The sequence below is a fragment of the Orcinus orca genome, chromosome 12, assembly GCF_937001465.1.
Source record: "Orcinus orca chromosome 12, mOrcOrc1.1, whole genome shotgun sequence".
Lineage (NCBI taxonomy): Eukaryota > Metazoa > Chordata > Mammalia > Artiodactyla > Delphinidae > Orcinus > Orcinus orca.
In genome coordinates this window covers 23118782-23134779 of record NC_064570.1, presented here as the reverse complement: position 1 = coordinate 23134779, position 15998 = coordinate 23118782, and the positions used below count along the sequence as shown (strand labels likewise).

Here is a 15998-nt window from a genome sequence, read left to right as displayed (position 1 = left end):
ACTAAGGGAAGTTCTTCAGGCTGAAATCAAGTTAATCCAGATAGTAATTTAAATCCACACATACACACAAAAAGAATTACCCCAGTAAATGTCATTATGTAATAATTATAAAAGATGGTATAAATGCATATTTCTTTTCCTGTTTTCTCTAAATTGATATTTTTTTCCTGCGGTACGTGGGCCTCTCACTGCCGTGGCCTCTCCCGTTGCGGAGCACAGGCTCTGGACGTGCAGGCGCAGCGGCCATGGCTCACCGGCCCAGCCGCTCTGTGGCATGCGGGATCTTCCCGGACCAGGGCATGAACCCGTGTCCCCTGCACTGGCAGGCGGACTCCCAACCACTGCGCCACCAGGGAAGCCCCGATTTAAAAAACAGTTATACAAAAAAAAAAAAAAAATATATATATATATATATATATATATATATATATTTTTGCACTGTTGAACTTATAACGTATAGAAATGTAATATATTTGCCAAAAAAGACACTAAAGAGACAGGTGGGAGCAAATCTGCATTGGGCTAAGGAAATGACTCCAGATGGTACTCAAATACATAAGAACAAATGAAGAGAAACAGAAGTGGTAAATCAGAAGGTTAATAAAACAAAAGCTGTAAATATTTACTTGCTCCCCTTTCTCCTCGTAGCTTCTTTATAAGATATCAAATTATAGAATGTAGTAATTATAACAATGTATTGTTGGGTTTGTAATATTTATAGATGTTATATGTAGAACAAAAGTTCACAAAAAAGGAGGAAAGAGAATAGAGGAGTAACATTTCTATATCTAACTGGAATTAAGTTAGTATAAATCTAAAACTGATATTGATATGGTAAAGTATATATGGAAAGCCCTAGAGGAACCACTAAAGAAATAACTGAAGGTATTTAGTGGAAAAATTATAAGAGAAATGTATATGATACATTAAAAAATATTCACTTATTCAGTTAATGCAATAGAAAATAGTAAAGAAGGAATAGAGGGGAAGAAGGCACAAGACATATAGAAAATAAACAGTAAAATGGCAGTCATATTGACTAAATCAATATAATTTTAAATGCGAGTCAACTTAACCATCCAAAGTTAGACTGAATGAAAAAAAAGATCCAACTATTTGCTTTTTTATTGACGATCTAATTGGCTTCCTTCAACAATTTATAAATCAGGCAGCACCCCATCTAGCAAGTAGAGAGGAGCTCCAAGGGGCTGTACAAAATGGAAGGCTTTTAAAGGCAGAGACTGGGGTGGGGCAAGGAAGTCCAACTATTTGCTCTTAAAAATAGTTTAGATTCAGAGACATAGATATACAGACAACAACTATAAGAAAGCTGGAGTGGCTATGATATTATAAGACAAATACATTTTCAAAAAAAAGTGTTGCTAATTATAAAGAGGACATTTTAGCATGATAATTGTTCCAATCCTTTGGAAAGGTAGAACAGTTATAAACATATATGCCTAATAACAGAGCACCAAAATACATGAAAAAGAAGCTGTCAGAAATGAAATGAGACATACATAAATTCAAAAATAATACTTGGAAAATTCAAAAATCTAATTTTCAGTAATAGATAGAATAAGGCAGGAAAACAACAAGGACATAGACTTGAACTACACTGTAAACCAACTAGACCTAGCAGATATCTATAAGGAGCACCCACTAAACAATAGCAAAATATATATTCTTCTCAAGAGCACATAGAACATTCTCCATGATAGACCATATATTAGACCATAAAAAAATCTTCAATAAAAGTAAAAAGTTATAAATAATACAAAATATGTTCTCCAAACAACATGGAATGAAATTAAAAATCAGTATCAGAAAGATATTTAGAATGCTTGCATATACGTGCAAATTAAACAACACATATAAATGTGTTGTTTATAACCTAAATAACCAATGAATCAAAGAAGAAACCAAATAGGAAATCAGAAAGTACTTTGCAATGAATGAAAATGAGAGACAAATTAGCAAAACTTATGAGGTGTAGACAAAGCAGAGCTTAGTGATAAATTTAAAAAGCTGTAAATACCTATACTAAGAAAGAAGAAAGATATCAAATCAATAACCTAACCTTCTACCTTAAGGCAAAGGAGAAAGCAAGCAGAGGAAGGAAATAATAAAGATTAGAACAGAAATTAATGAAATAGAGGGTAGAAAAGCAATAGAGAAGTTCAATGAAAGTAAAAGCTGATTATTTGAAAATATCAACAAAATAGACAAATCTTTAGCTCAATTGACCAGAGAGACAGAGGCAGAGGCAGAGACAGAGACAGAGAACTCAAATCACTAGAATCATAGCAGAAATAAAAGACAAGGCATTACTACTCACCTTAGAGAAATAAAATGTATTTTAAAAGAATTCTATAAAAATTGTATATCAATGAATTAGACAGCTTGGCTGAAATGAAAAAAAAAAACTTAGGAAGAGGCAAACTACAAAAATTGACTTAGGAACTAGACAATCTAATTAAAATATATTAAGTGAAGGCATTTAATTAATTATCAAAACAGTATCCACAAAGAAAGCCCAGATCCAGATGGCTGCACAACTGAATTCAACCAAACATTTTAAGATAGAAATATTGAGAAATATTGATAATACCAAATATTCACACACTCTTCTAAAAAGTAGAAAAGTAGGTAACACTTCCCAACTCATTCAGAGTCTAGTATTACCCTCATGCCCAAACAAGACAAACATCACAAGAAAGTTACACACCAATGTCTCTTTAGAGATAGGCACAAAATATAGGCACAAAAATCCTCAACAAAATACTAACAAACTGAATCCAGCAATACACAAAAAGAATTATACATTATGACCAAGTGAGATTTATCCCAGGCATACAAGACTAGTTTAACATCAAACAATAATTAATGTAATATATTATATCATACAAATTTTGTAAATAAAATGAGATTATATCAATATAGAAAAAGCATTTGACCAAATCCAACACTCTTGCATAATAAAAATACTGAGCCAACTAGGAACTGAAGGGAACTTTCTTAATCTGATAAAAGGCATCTATGAAAACCCCACAGCTAACATTCTTAATGGTGAAAGATTGGAAACTTTCCCTAGAAAATCATGAAAAAGACAAGGATGTTTGTTCTCATCACTTCTCTTTAACTTTGTACTAGAGGTTCTAGCGAGGGAAATTAGGAAGGAAATAATTCATTTAGATTGGTGTAAAACTATCTCTCTTCACAGATAATATGACCTTTTACATAGAAAATACCAAGGAATCCACCAAGAAAGCCAGGAGCACTAATAGATGAGTTCAGCAAAGTTGCAGGACACAGGCTCAACATACAAAATTCAACTGTATTTCTGCACACTTGCAATGAACAATCCAAAGATGAAATTTAAGGAAACAATTCCATTCACAATAGCATCAGAAATGATAAAATATTTAGAAATAAACAGAAGTACAAAACTTATACTCAAAATGCTACAAAACATCATTCAAGAAACTAAAGAAGATCTAAACAAATGGGGAAACATCTGAGGTTGATGGATCAGAAGATTTATTGTTAAGATGCCAGTATTCTTCACTGTTCTGCAGATTCAACCCAGTCTCTGCCAGAATCCCAGATGACTTATTTGTACAAATTGACAAGTTGTTTCTAAAATTTATATGGAATTGCAAGGGACTTAGAATAACCAAAAACTATATATTTAAGAAGAACAAAGTAGGAGAACTCACACTTCCTGATTTTAAAACTTAATACAAAGCAACAGAAATCAAGATAGTCTCATTAATGTCAAAAGAATAGACACATAGATTTTCTAAGAGTGCCAAGATCGTTCGATGGGGAAAGAATAATCTTTCGACAAGTGATGCTGAGATAACTGGATAGCCACATGCAAAAAAGTGAATTTGAACCCTTCCCTCATACAAAAATTAACTGCAAATGGGTCTATGACCTAAATACAATAGCAAAAAACATAAAATTCTTAGAAGAATACTAAACGGAGAGTCTTTATGACCTTGGATTTGGTAGTGGATTCTTAGATGAGCAACCAAAGGAAAAAAATAGATAAAGCAGACTTCAAATTTTAAAAAAATTATTTTGCACTTCAACAGACACTTGAAAGACAACCAACAGAAAGGGATGAAATATTTTCAAATCACATATCTGATAACAGAATTTATCTGGAATACCTTAAGCACTTATAACTCAATAATATGAAGTCCAACAATCCAAAAATATGAGAAATTATTTGGAATAGGCATTACTCAGGGAAGATTTACAAAAGGCCAATGAGTTCATGAAGGAATCTTGATATCATTAGTAAACAGGGAAATGCAAATCAAAACTATAATGGGATGGCACTGTCCATCCACTAGGGTTGTATCAATACAGAGGAAGTGAAAACACATGTCCACACAAAAAATTGTACATGATTGTTTAGAGCAGCATTATTCATAATAGCCAAAAGAAGGAAACAACTCAAATATCCATTAACTAATGAATTAACAAAAAGTGGTATATCTATATGATGGAATAATATTCATCCATAGAAAAGAGTGTAATGATACATGTTACGTAATAAAAATATTATACCAACTGAAAGAAGCCAGTCTCGAAAGAGATTCCATTTATATGATTCCACGTCATATATGATATATATGAATCATATCATGTGTGATTCTACATTATGTGAGTCCATTCATATGAAACATCCACAATATGCAAAGCTATAGAGACATACTTCATACTAGTGGTTGCTTAGGTTTGGAGGGATAGGCCAATGACACTAAAGGTTTGAGACTTTTTTCTGAGGTGATGAAAATGTTCAATAACTGACTGTGGTGATGGTTGCACATATCTGTGAAATACTAAAAAAACATTGAATTGTGCTCTACTTTAAAAGGATAAATTTCATGGCATGTGAATTGTATCTCAATATACTTTTTAGAAAACAAAGCAAAAACTATATTAACTTTCTTGGTAGACTCATTTACAGGGCTATAACCACAGTTATATGTTTTTGCATTATACCTTTATTATTTTTCTTATGATAGAAACCCTGTTTATGATATATTTTCTATCCCCAGCTCTTATACTCTGTCAAGCATAATCTCTGCATAAATTTCTTCAACAAATATCTGGCACCAGTATTATTGCATATTTTTAGGAAAGTACTTAGGAAAAGGGATATACATCTTCAAATATCCAACATAGTAATTCCAGCTTGGATTTTAGTTCTATTTTTGCCATTTACTATATTTTGACTTTGATATGTCATTTATCTTTTCTAAGACATGGTTTCCTATCTACAAAATTAATATAAATATCTTACTTCATTGTTTTATTGTGGTGATGAATGAAATAATATATGTCTAAGGCTTCATCTTGGACTTGGCACATTATAAACACTTAGTAACTGTCTACCCATGTAATCCTTTCAATATCAGGGATGTTGCAGCCATCTTTATGCACAGATCTGACTGGGTAGATATGGATAGATAGAAGGGATGATCCTGTATTTGATAACCTCCTTTCCAGTGTAAAGACAAGATGACTTCTTTCTTTTTATTCTTTATCAATCATCCATGAGATGTTATAATGCAATTAACTATGAACTATAACAGAAACTTGAGGGTTTTTTTTTTTTTTGCCAAGTTAGAATAAATGACCTGCGACTTCCCTGGTGGTCCAGTGGTTAAGACTCTGCACTTCCAACTTCCACTGCAGGGGGCACGGGTTCGAACCCTGGTTGGGGAACTAAGATACCACATGTCACAGGGCATGGCCAAAAAAACATATTATTTATATTACTAAAATCAATTTCATTTATAAAAAAAGAATAAGTGACTGTTTAATTCTAACTTTTTAGTATTAATCTGTAGCTAATATGAACACCATAATAGTTAGTCATTACATTTAGCTTTTTCTGAATATCAAACTCTGAGCAACTAAATATATTTGAAGATAAAAAGTTAAAAATGTGGTGGTTACCAAGGGCTGAGGGGAGGTGGTCATGGGGAGTTACAAATCAGTGAGCATAAAGTTTCAGTTAAACAAGATGAGGAAGTTGGAGAGATCTGCTGCACCACATTATATCTATAGTCAACCATAATGTGGGGTACACTTAAAAATTTAAGAGGGTCGATTTCATGTTAATTGTTCTTACCACAATAAAATAAAATTTTAAAACAATTAAGGCTAAGTGTTAATTTTTTCTTATTATATACTTATCACCTAAAGTTTAAACATTATTTTTCAAATATCAGATTTTGTTTCTGTTATGAGGAAAATGTTTCCTTAACCTCTAAAGATACTAGACACACAGACTTAAGTGATTTTTTTTCCTTATGGAAGATAAATGTATGTACATTTGCTATTGATTGCCTCGATAACAATGCATTTTGTAAAATATCAGTAATTTATAGGCATTGAGGATTAAGTCAGTCTGAATTACAGAGAGAAAATACCAATTATTTCTAAGCCTAGTCGGAACCACTGAAATGAGTAGACATGGGTCTGGAGTCCTTAAAAGTTAGTGTCATATATTTCAGGTTAACTATCTTTTTGACCTTGTAAGTTGTTATCGATTGGCTTAGTTAAACTTTTATTTTTTTCTTCTTAGTTCATAGAAAGGTGAACATTCCAGCACAGGTTAAATAATCACAATTTCTGAATTTCTGGAATTTACATATTAGTCCTCAATCAATTATACTTTGTATTGTTCACCTTTGTTTGGCTAGCACTGGATTGGAATTCCTTAGTTCAAATTTTAACACATGTCTATAAACTGTTTCAACACAGTAGGAGGGCAATTGTGTTTTATAATATCCCTCTTGACTTCTTGTCTTAGATGCCTCTCCTTCTCTCAGTAAATATTAGATGATGGTAATTCCATCATTAAAGACCTCTCAAATGGCAACATTCTTTATCCTGTAATATTAATGGGGCACATCAGAACTATGACACATAACTCAGACTTTTTATTTCAGCAATTTTCTATTCTATTTACTTTAACTGGCACCCCTAGAGTTACTGCTTTATTGGCTTAGTTTAAATGTGCTGTTGTTACTTATGGGTTAAGCAGGTGGGCTGATTGCATTAATAAAAATTGATAAGTAGGCAGGTTATCCTTCCTAATTTATTTCCATGGCAACAGACAAGCAACTGTGCCTTGTTTCTCAGGAGCAGAATGCTAATAACCAAATGTGCTTTACCCAGATGAATATATAACAGTTTACTAATATAAATGTCTCAACATTGTGTATATTACTGAAGAGAAATACACATTAATTCTACATCTAAGTTACATGATGGATATGCACAGGAGGATGAAAAACTGAGAAAGTTCCTCTGAAACATTAAAATCGTTCATTAAAGTAATGTATTTTAAATAGTGTGTACATTGAACAATTTAATTCTCTGACTCTCCTATTGTTTATTTTGGGAGATGCTTATATTACAGAAATATGTAGTAATGCATAGTTATTTTGACATCTCAGAAAATAATGGGTCCCGCACAAGAGTTCAATTAAGCAATAATCCCTGGGAAAAATGGTCATTACTAACAGTTAATGATTGGTTTGTTAGTTAATGGCCCAAGGCAAAGCCGAGGGCCGTTAAGACTCTAACAATCGAGTTGTGAATTGTAGCAATGGCTTGTGAAATGTAGCAGTGAGGGATTTTAAAGGACTTTTTTTCCCCTGGTTATAAACCACCTTTAATGGTTTATGATAGAAATAATGTGCTTTTTAAAACTGATTATAACATAGGACAGTCTCTGAAACAACTGATATTTCTAGTAAATCGACAATTGATTTTCTTCTGATACTTCCTGAAGCTATAAATTTGCAGATGTGATATTTTTTTGGTTTAGAATATACGCAACTATATTATACACATATATTGTTCATTGTTCAAAGTGGAGGCAATGTTGACAAAGCTATAAATAGCATTCTCCTTTCCTGGTTAAAAATATTGTGTGGATTTCTATTAGTCATAATTATATACTTTTCTTAGATGTCTTGGCTGGCAAGTTTTGACCTGTGATATTAGTTTAACTTTATCTTGAAATAAGATCACCCACAGAGTTTTTACTGAAAAGGCTTTAAGGCTATATAGAATGGGCTCTTGAATCCCTACACCTCACAGCTCCCATAGGAAAATGCCATTGGCTCTTATGGCCCCCAACCATGTCCTCATGTGTTCACGAGTAAGTTAACAGAATAAATGTGCTATATTCAGAATTTATTTACCTAACATCAGCGATATTTTATTGCCTCTTCTTCTTTTTTTTTTTTTTTTTTAAATCCATAAGAAATTAGACTTCATTAGTCTGGGTACTTGCCTCACAAAACTACTTGTAATGAAACTATAATAGCTTCTGGGTTACAGGAAGGCTTCATCTCCTCTTAGAAAATAAGACTTTGTACTCAGCTTCAATTAAGTCTGGGTCTGCATAACTGACACACAACTGGTCAACTGGTGAACTGATGTGGGGTATCAATAATTTGGCTCTCAAGATATATTTTTGAAAAAAACATTAATTGATTTCTTTTAAAATGAGTTTTTCAATTCATTGAATTAACATTTTGTAGGTTATCAGCTAGAATTTGGAATTGAGTTCAATCAGAGAGGTCATGTGGAAGAGGGATTAGTCTAATTCTATGTACATATTACCAAAATTAAATTATTTGATTAAAATTGTCCCATAGAACCACAGTATCTTTTTAAATTGTTCTACAACTTACATATGGGGATTTGCTTTTGTCCAAAGAACATCCCATGGATATACTTATTTTGATCTAAAATAAAACAATAACCCTTCTCTCTTTCTCCCTCTGTCTCTGGCTCTCTCATTCAACTACCACTTGAAGAGAGAGATATTAACTTTACATAAGTAAAATGAGAATCACACATGCTAAATAACCTATGCACTGTCACACAGGTATAGTTAGCAGGTCTGGGGTTCAAAACAATTAGGTCTGGGTGTTGTGAACTCAAATCATATGTTTATTTGTTTGTAGGACATAAAATATCAGAAAAAAATAATTATATAGCAAACATGATCCTAAACACAATAAAAAATCTTATTAAAATATTATAAGTTTGAAGCAAATACTTCTAAAATTCAGAACAATAAGTGATAATATTGCTAACAGAATACTCACCATTCTAAAATGTCAGTATTAAAGCATTTTACCCTTGAGCATAATTGTATTTTATGAATATTCTAAACACAGTGAGAATCTCTACATGCTCCGTGGTACATTTTAACTTCAGTGTCAAACAGAGAGCAATTAAGATAAAATAATATTTGGTTTTATCCTAGGTCAGAGTGGTCTCCAGAGGGTCATCCAATTCATACACAGTGCTGACATTCAATTCATATACACATACGGGGTGAAACTCTGGGTATTTGTGAATTCATCAATTCATGCTATATGTTCAAATCTTATTCCTATTTACTAAACCAATCTATTATTCATTGGTATTTTTGTTTCTTAATAATGCATGTTTGTGTTCAGAAGCAGCAAAATACTTGATATTAGATAAAGAATTGATGATACGTAAATAATGACTATTAGCCCAATAAAGACATGCTGTCAGCAGAATATCTTCTATCTCTTTCCAACTTAATTGGGAATGCATTGCAGTGTGTACATTATGTTGCTCCAATTAATTCAAATCATTCCTAATTGGGATCTCTTAAATAACTCCCTCCTGGGTCTAGAGAGGAAATTGAATCAAGCATTAAATCAGGAAGTCATCTCTATCTTTAAATATATTGTTATTCATAATCAAATATGCTTATGTTGATATTACTAAAGATTAAGAAAAAATTCTTTTCTTGCGTTTTATAAGTAAGGGGGTACTGGTTAGTTAAAATTAGGGTTAACTAATAGTGGTAAAAACTAATGAAATATTAAATGTATATTCATTTCTGTGGGCAACTAGGGTTACTTACTTGAAATAATTATGATAGAGAATCAGTGATTCAAATACAAACCTAGAGAGAGCAGAAGCTGACTTACCTATGTGAGTTAGAAAAGAACTCATTACTGTGAATGATGGTGCAGAGATAGTGTTAAGGAGAAAATTTTAGTGGCAAAATATATAATGGGAAAGGAGGTTTAATGTTGAAATAGTAATAATAATCACATGAAGAAAAAGAGCAATGGCTTTTCATAGGCAACCACAGTGGAAAAAAAAAGAAATAAAGGAGCTTTCATATCTCAGGATGGAGAGCATTCTTAATCTATTATTCAGAGCAAGCTTGGGAAATTAAATTACCTTCTAAATACCATATTTTCAGAAGGTATTGAGGAAAGTAAAGGCTTTGGAACTGATGTCATAAGGGACAGGTAAAGGGCTATAATGGCTTAGTGTAAAATATAGATTACAAAAAGATAACCATTTTCAAAACTTTTAAAATTTATGACTTGGAAGAAGAGTTACACTTACTTAACCTGAGACAATACAGAATGACCATTATTCCAGCATAGCTGTTAAAGTCTAGGGTTAGGCTAAGATTAACCCTATCACTTTAGGTGAGGAGGGAGGGGCTAAACTGAGACAGAGTAGATAATGCTTCAACCAAATATGTTCTTGAACACAGTCAAGGCACTTATGCTTCTGTTAGTTAAACTTTGATTGTTGCTAGTCGCTTCACCTCTCTAGGATCCATTTCTTCAGTTTTTATGCCACGTCTATCTGAGTTGGCTTGCTGGGTATCAGATGAGATATTGGTCAAAAGATTGAAGCTAACAGACTAAACATGTGTGACTCTACACTTAACACACCTAAAGATGTAAGAATTTTCTAGTTCTTCATCAGAACTGTATTCTATTCCAACTATACACAGGAATAATCTCTATTTCCCAGCATCCCTTGAAGCAGATCTGATATGTAACTGAGTTCTAGTCAACAGAAAGATAGCAAAAGTGATGCATGCCAGGATATTAGGCCAGGACCATAGATCCTTTGCATGTAATCCCCTTTGTTTTTTTCCACTCTGGATGAATATAATGGAAAATGATCCCTGGGGAAAATATGGAAACCAAGTATCAAAAATGGTTGAGCCCCAAGATGAAAGGAGTCATTTGGAAGTGAACACCTTGTTTATTATCAATACTCACTTATGAATTTATGTGAGCAAGAACTAAAGTTCTAATTTATTAAGTCACTGATGTTTCAGGGTTTACTATTACTATAGCTGGTGTTATTCTAATTAATATGGAGATCAGAAAGAATGTGGTATTGCTAACAGAAAACTAAATTATAATATTGACCTAATCGTTGGGGTGCAGATTATATAGGAGTTGGAGGATGGAAAGATTAAGGATCATATTATGTGGTGGCAAAATATTTGGTAAATGTGTGTCCTTCAATAACTTTTACATCAGACCACATGCAGGTTGAACCTGTAGGTCTCAGCACTGAATGAAGAGTTAGGAAGAGTCAGGCTGAAATGTGTGTACCCAACCATTTGATAGAATTTATACCATATTGATATAACAGAAGTTAATAACCTTCAGAACATAGATAGGAGTAAAATGTAGTAAAATGATTAGTATGAGATGAGTTTGATTATTAATTACCTTTGTTTTTAATATACTTGTTTATTTAATTGTAAGTGTATAATCTATTATTTAATAGTGGCTGATTAAAAATTGGCTCATACAATTTCAGAAAATTTACTAGTTGACTCTTGTGATCTGGTATGAACTGTTACTAGATACATAACTATCAATTTTGGACTTCTTAAGAAAATAAATGAGTTTCATTTGTTTTACACTATTGACATTTGGGGCTTTGTTTGTGACCACAAATAGCACTGATCTAACTAATGTGCAGGGCTATATTCTTTATTCAGAAATGGCATATGCCTTCAAATTATTCACTGCTCCTCTGGGTGATAAGGAGTCCCTTAACAATGCTTATACTTTCTGAGATCCAAGGATCTTGTCTGGTGGGTGGTGTTTCCCTGGGCTCCAGTAGGAACTGTGTCACCTGAGACAATAGGCTGTGTGTTTTGAAGGTAGAAGTATGATTGTCAAAATCCAACTCTAGTAGTAAAGCCAACAATCAGAAGTACAGACTTTATAAGGTTTTTTATTATCATAAGGCAACAGGACCATAATGCTTAAATTATTTGCATACTAGGCATCTACCTAAATCAAGGGCAGCTAGAATAACTTCAGAGCAACTAGAAAGCAGGTGAGACTGCTGGTATGTATACCATATATATGTCCCTGAATTATTCATGTTATAAATAGATGTATTATTAAATTGAACAATGCACTTTGATGTGATCATTGAAAATTTCAGTAATATTAAAATTTGGGGTTAGGATCAAAGAATTTTCAGGTTGAAAATTGTCCTTCTGGCCCTGGACCTTAAAATCCTGACAAAGAACCCACTTATCTGTGAATCACAACCAGGCAGATCATAAAACCAAGTCACACATAGGAGCGGACATTCTAGGTTGTTTTCCTTGCCCAGTTAACTTTTTTCTAGCTCTGTCTCCCTTCGGTTTAAAGATCCTCATCTGACTCACTTACTCCTCCCAAAGTAGAGCAATAGTATCCATTGGCTTTTGTCGACCCCTCCTCATGTAACTGTCTATTGGAGAAGTGTAGCCTAAGAATGGAGCTCCTACCTTCTGCCCACCCTCTCATAGGATTGGTGCCCAGGACTATTATCATTGGAAGCCCACACTTTTCCCATTGCATCAAGCAAGAGACAACTCCTGTTGACATTTTCCCCAGGAGTGGGGTAGGAGGGAGGCGGGGATCTGATATGCTGGTCTTGGTGGTAGTCCCGTTCTCTCTCCTACTTGCAGTTTCAATGTTTCTGTAATAGGGAAGAACAACTCTGACTCCATATTGATCTTTTTTATTTTACTTTAACCTTTGTATTCTATTGCTTTTGCTACAAGTTAGTCACTAAAGAGTTGTTGCCTGTAAGTTTAAATTATACATAATGGCCCATCTCTGGGAACCCTGCCTCCTATGTAATGAGCTAAGCTAAAATACCTTTCTTTAGCTCACATGAAACATCATGATCAAACCCACCTGTGAATAACAGCAGGAAGGAAGAAATTAACACATCCTTTCCAGAGTCTGACCAGAACCAGGACTTTACCCTCTTCCCTTTCAGTGTTAAAGAAGCCTGAATTATAACGTGGAGAAGATAGTTCTTTGGGATATTATTCCACCATCTTCTCAGTCTGCTGGCTTTCCAAATAAAGTCCCTATCCTTTGCCCCAACAACTCATCTCTCAATTAATGACCTGTCATGCTGCCAGCAGTACGAGCTTGGACTCAGTAACATTTCCAGCAACAACATGCACATCTTGAATGTTTCTCCTGCTTCCTGGTGGATGTTCAGTAATTTAATATGCAGATCTATGTTACCAAATGTTTGCCAAATTGCTTGTAAACACATAGTCACACACTGAGATATTGATACAAGCCTTGTATACCCTTGCAGGCAGTGTTTTCAATGTTCTCCTTAAACTCTCTCATGGAGATGGACTATTCTAAAAGAATCCTATAATTTTGTTCAATCCCATTTTAAAGTCCTTAGATGGGCACCTAAACTTCTGAAAATATTTGTAGTTTTTGATACTACATCATATCTAGCATGAGCTTTAGAAATTATACAATTGTCTCTCCTGAAAAATTTACTGTTACTTTTGGGTATTTCATGTAGAGATCTGGGCTCATGGATAAAACATTTTAACTACCAAACCAAGTCTGTCATAGGTGTCCCTTCAAATCTGAGAAAGACCTCTCCAGGCCCAAGGTTTTTGTTTCTGTTCTTGTGAATTTTTAAAATTTATTTATTTATAAGCTGCTTTCTGTAAGTAGGTACTAACTCCATGTTTAATGCCAAAGAACATTTCCCAAAGAAATTATTACAACTTATCCAGTTGTAGACATATCATATAAAATTGGTGAGTCTCAATCCCTGGGTGCTATATAGAATATTTCTCCCCTCCAGAACTTCTATGCCACTAGGAATATATTTTTGATAAATTTTGTCTGACTTTATCTCACACTTCTCAATTCAGCTGGCAAATTGACTGTCATAGGAAGGGTCCTCTTTTGGAGCAGAGAGAACTGAGCCATGGGAAGACCATCCTAATAAGCATGAATGTTTATAATTATAGAATATAAGGGTTCTCTCCTCTGCTCTGCCTATATAAATATGTAGCCTGCATATACAACTATAGTAGCAGATAATGAAAAACTCATTATTTCCTGGAGATAAAAACCCATATATTCTTAGGTCTGGATTGCAGCGGGTTGCACCACCTGCTTCTGAGTATACTCATTCAAATAAAACAGCTAAAAGGATTTAGGCAGTAAGTCCTTCCTGGAACCTCTTTGGAGCTATCTGCTTCCAGAAAAATTATGCTTCCTTAACAGCATCAGAGCTCTTTCTGTGAATAGTAGAGCCTTTGGAGCTGGGCCCATACCAGGGTCTCTGAGGCAAGGTACCTCCCTACTGGGCTGTTGGGGTGATGACTCTGTACCAGGCTACCTTCCATAGCCTTCCCCATTTTTACTTCTGTTCCACAGATGTGGACATCAGGAAACGATTTCCCTAGTAACCATTCTCTCCACCCCTTCTATCTCCCAGAGGTCAATCCTTCTCATCTCCCTAACATTTTCTAGTAAGCCACTTCCATACAGATTCCTGAAATCAGAGTCAACTTAAGTCTTGTGTTCCCTAATGAAACTTTTGAAATGCGAAGAAAAGAACTGAAATCGTCAGTGGGTCAAGCTGAAGAATTCAATTCTTTTTAACTGTGTTCTGATGTTTATTTGAGGTAGCTGTAACTCAGTGATTGAAAACCAAGCTTTATTTTGATTATGCCTTTTTTTTTAACATCTTTATTGGAGTATAATTGCTTTACAATGGTGTGTTAGTTTCTGCTGCATAACAAAGTGAATCAGTTATACATATACATATGTTCCCATATCTCTTCCCTCTTGCATCTCCCTCCCTCACACCCTCCCTATCCCACCCCTCTAGGTGGTCACAAAGCACCGACCTGATCTCCCTGTGCTATGTGGCTGCTTCCCACTAGCTATTTATTTTACGTTTGGTAGTGTGTATATGTCCATGCCACTCTCTCACTTTGTCACAGCTTACCATTCCCCCCTCCCCGTATCCTCAAGTCCATTCTCTAGTAGGTCTGTGTCTTTATTCCCTTCTTACTCCTAGGTTCTTCATGACATTTTTTTTTCTCTTAGATTCCAAATATATGTGTTAGCATATGGTATTTGTCTTTCTCTTTCTGACTTACTTCACTCTGTATGACATAATCTAGGTTCATCCACCTCACTACAAATAACTCAGTTTCATTTCTTTTTATGGCTGAGTAATATTCCATTGTATATATGTGCCACATCTTCTTTATCCATTCATCCAATGATGGACACTTAGGTTGCTTCCATCTCCTGGCTATTGTAAATAGAGCTGCAATGAACATTGTGGTACATGACTCTTTCTGAATTATGGTTTTCTCAGGGTATATGCCCAGTAGTGGGATTGCTGGGTCATATGGTAGTTCTATTTGTAGTTTTTTAAGGAACCTCCATACTGTTCTCCATAGTGGCTGTATCAATTTACATTCCCTCCAACAGAGCAAGAGTGTTCCCTTTTCTCCACACCCTCTCCAGCATTTATTGTTTCTAGATTTTTTGATGATGGTCATTCTGACTAGTGTGAGATGATATCTCATTGTAGTTTTGATTTACATTTCTCTAATGATTAATGATGTTGAGCATTCTTACATGTGTTTCTTGGCAACCTATATATCTTCTTTGGAGAAATGTCTATTTAGGTCTTCTGCCCATTTTTGGATTGGCTTCTTTGGTTATTTGTTATTGAGCTGCATGAGCTGCTTGTAAATTTTGGAGATTAATCCTTTGTCAGTTGCATTTGCAAATATTTTCTCCCATTCTGAGGGTTGTCTTTTGGTCTTGTTTATGGTTTCC

The 15998-nt window shown here is 34.2% G+C and overlaps 1 long non-coding RNA gene across 1 annotated transcript in view; it reads right to left on the bottom strand.

Moving 5' to 3' along the window:
• Positions 1–15428, bottom strand: part of LOC125960719 (uncharacterized) — a 44722-nt gene extending 29294 nt beyond the window's left edge. The window contains exon 1 of the long non-coding RNA XR_007470690.1: positions 15339–15428. This is a non-coding gene — a long non-coding RNA (uncharacterized LOC125960719). The remainder of the gene's footprint in view (positions 1–15338) is intronic.
• Positions 15429–15998: the final 570 nt, after the last annotated feature.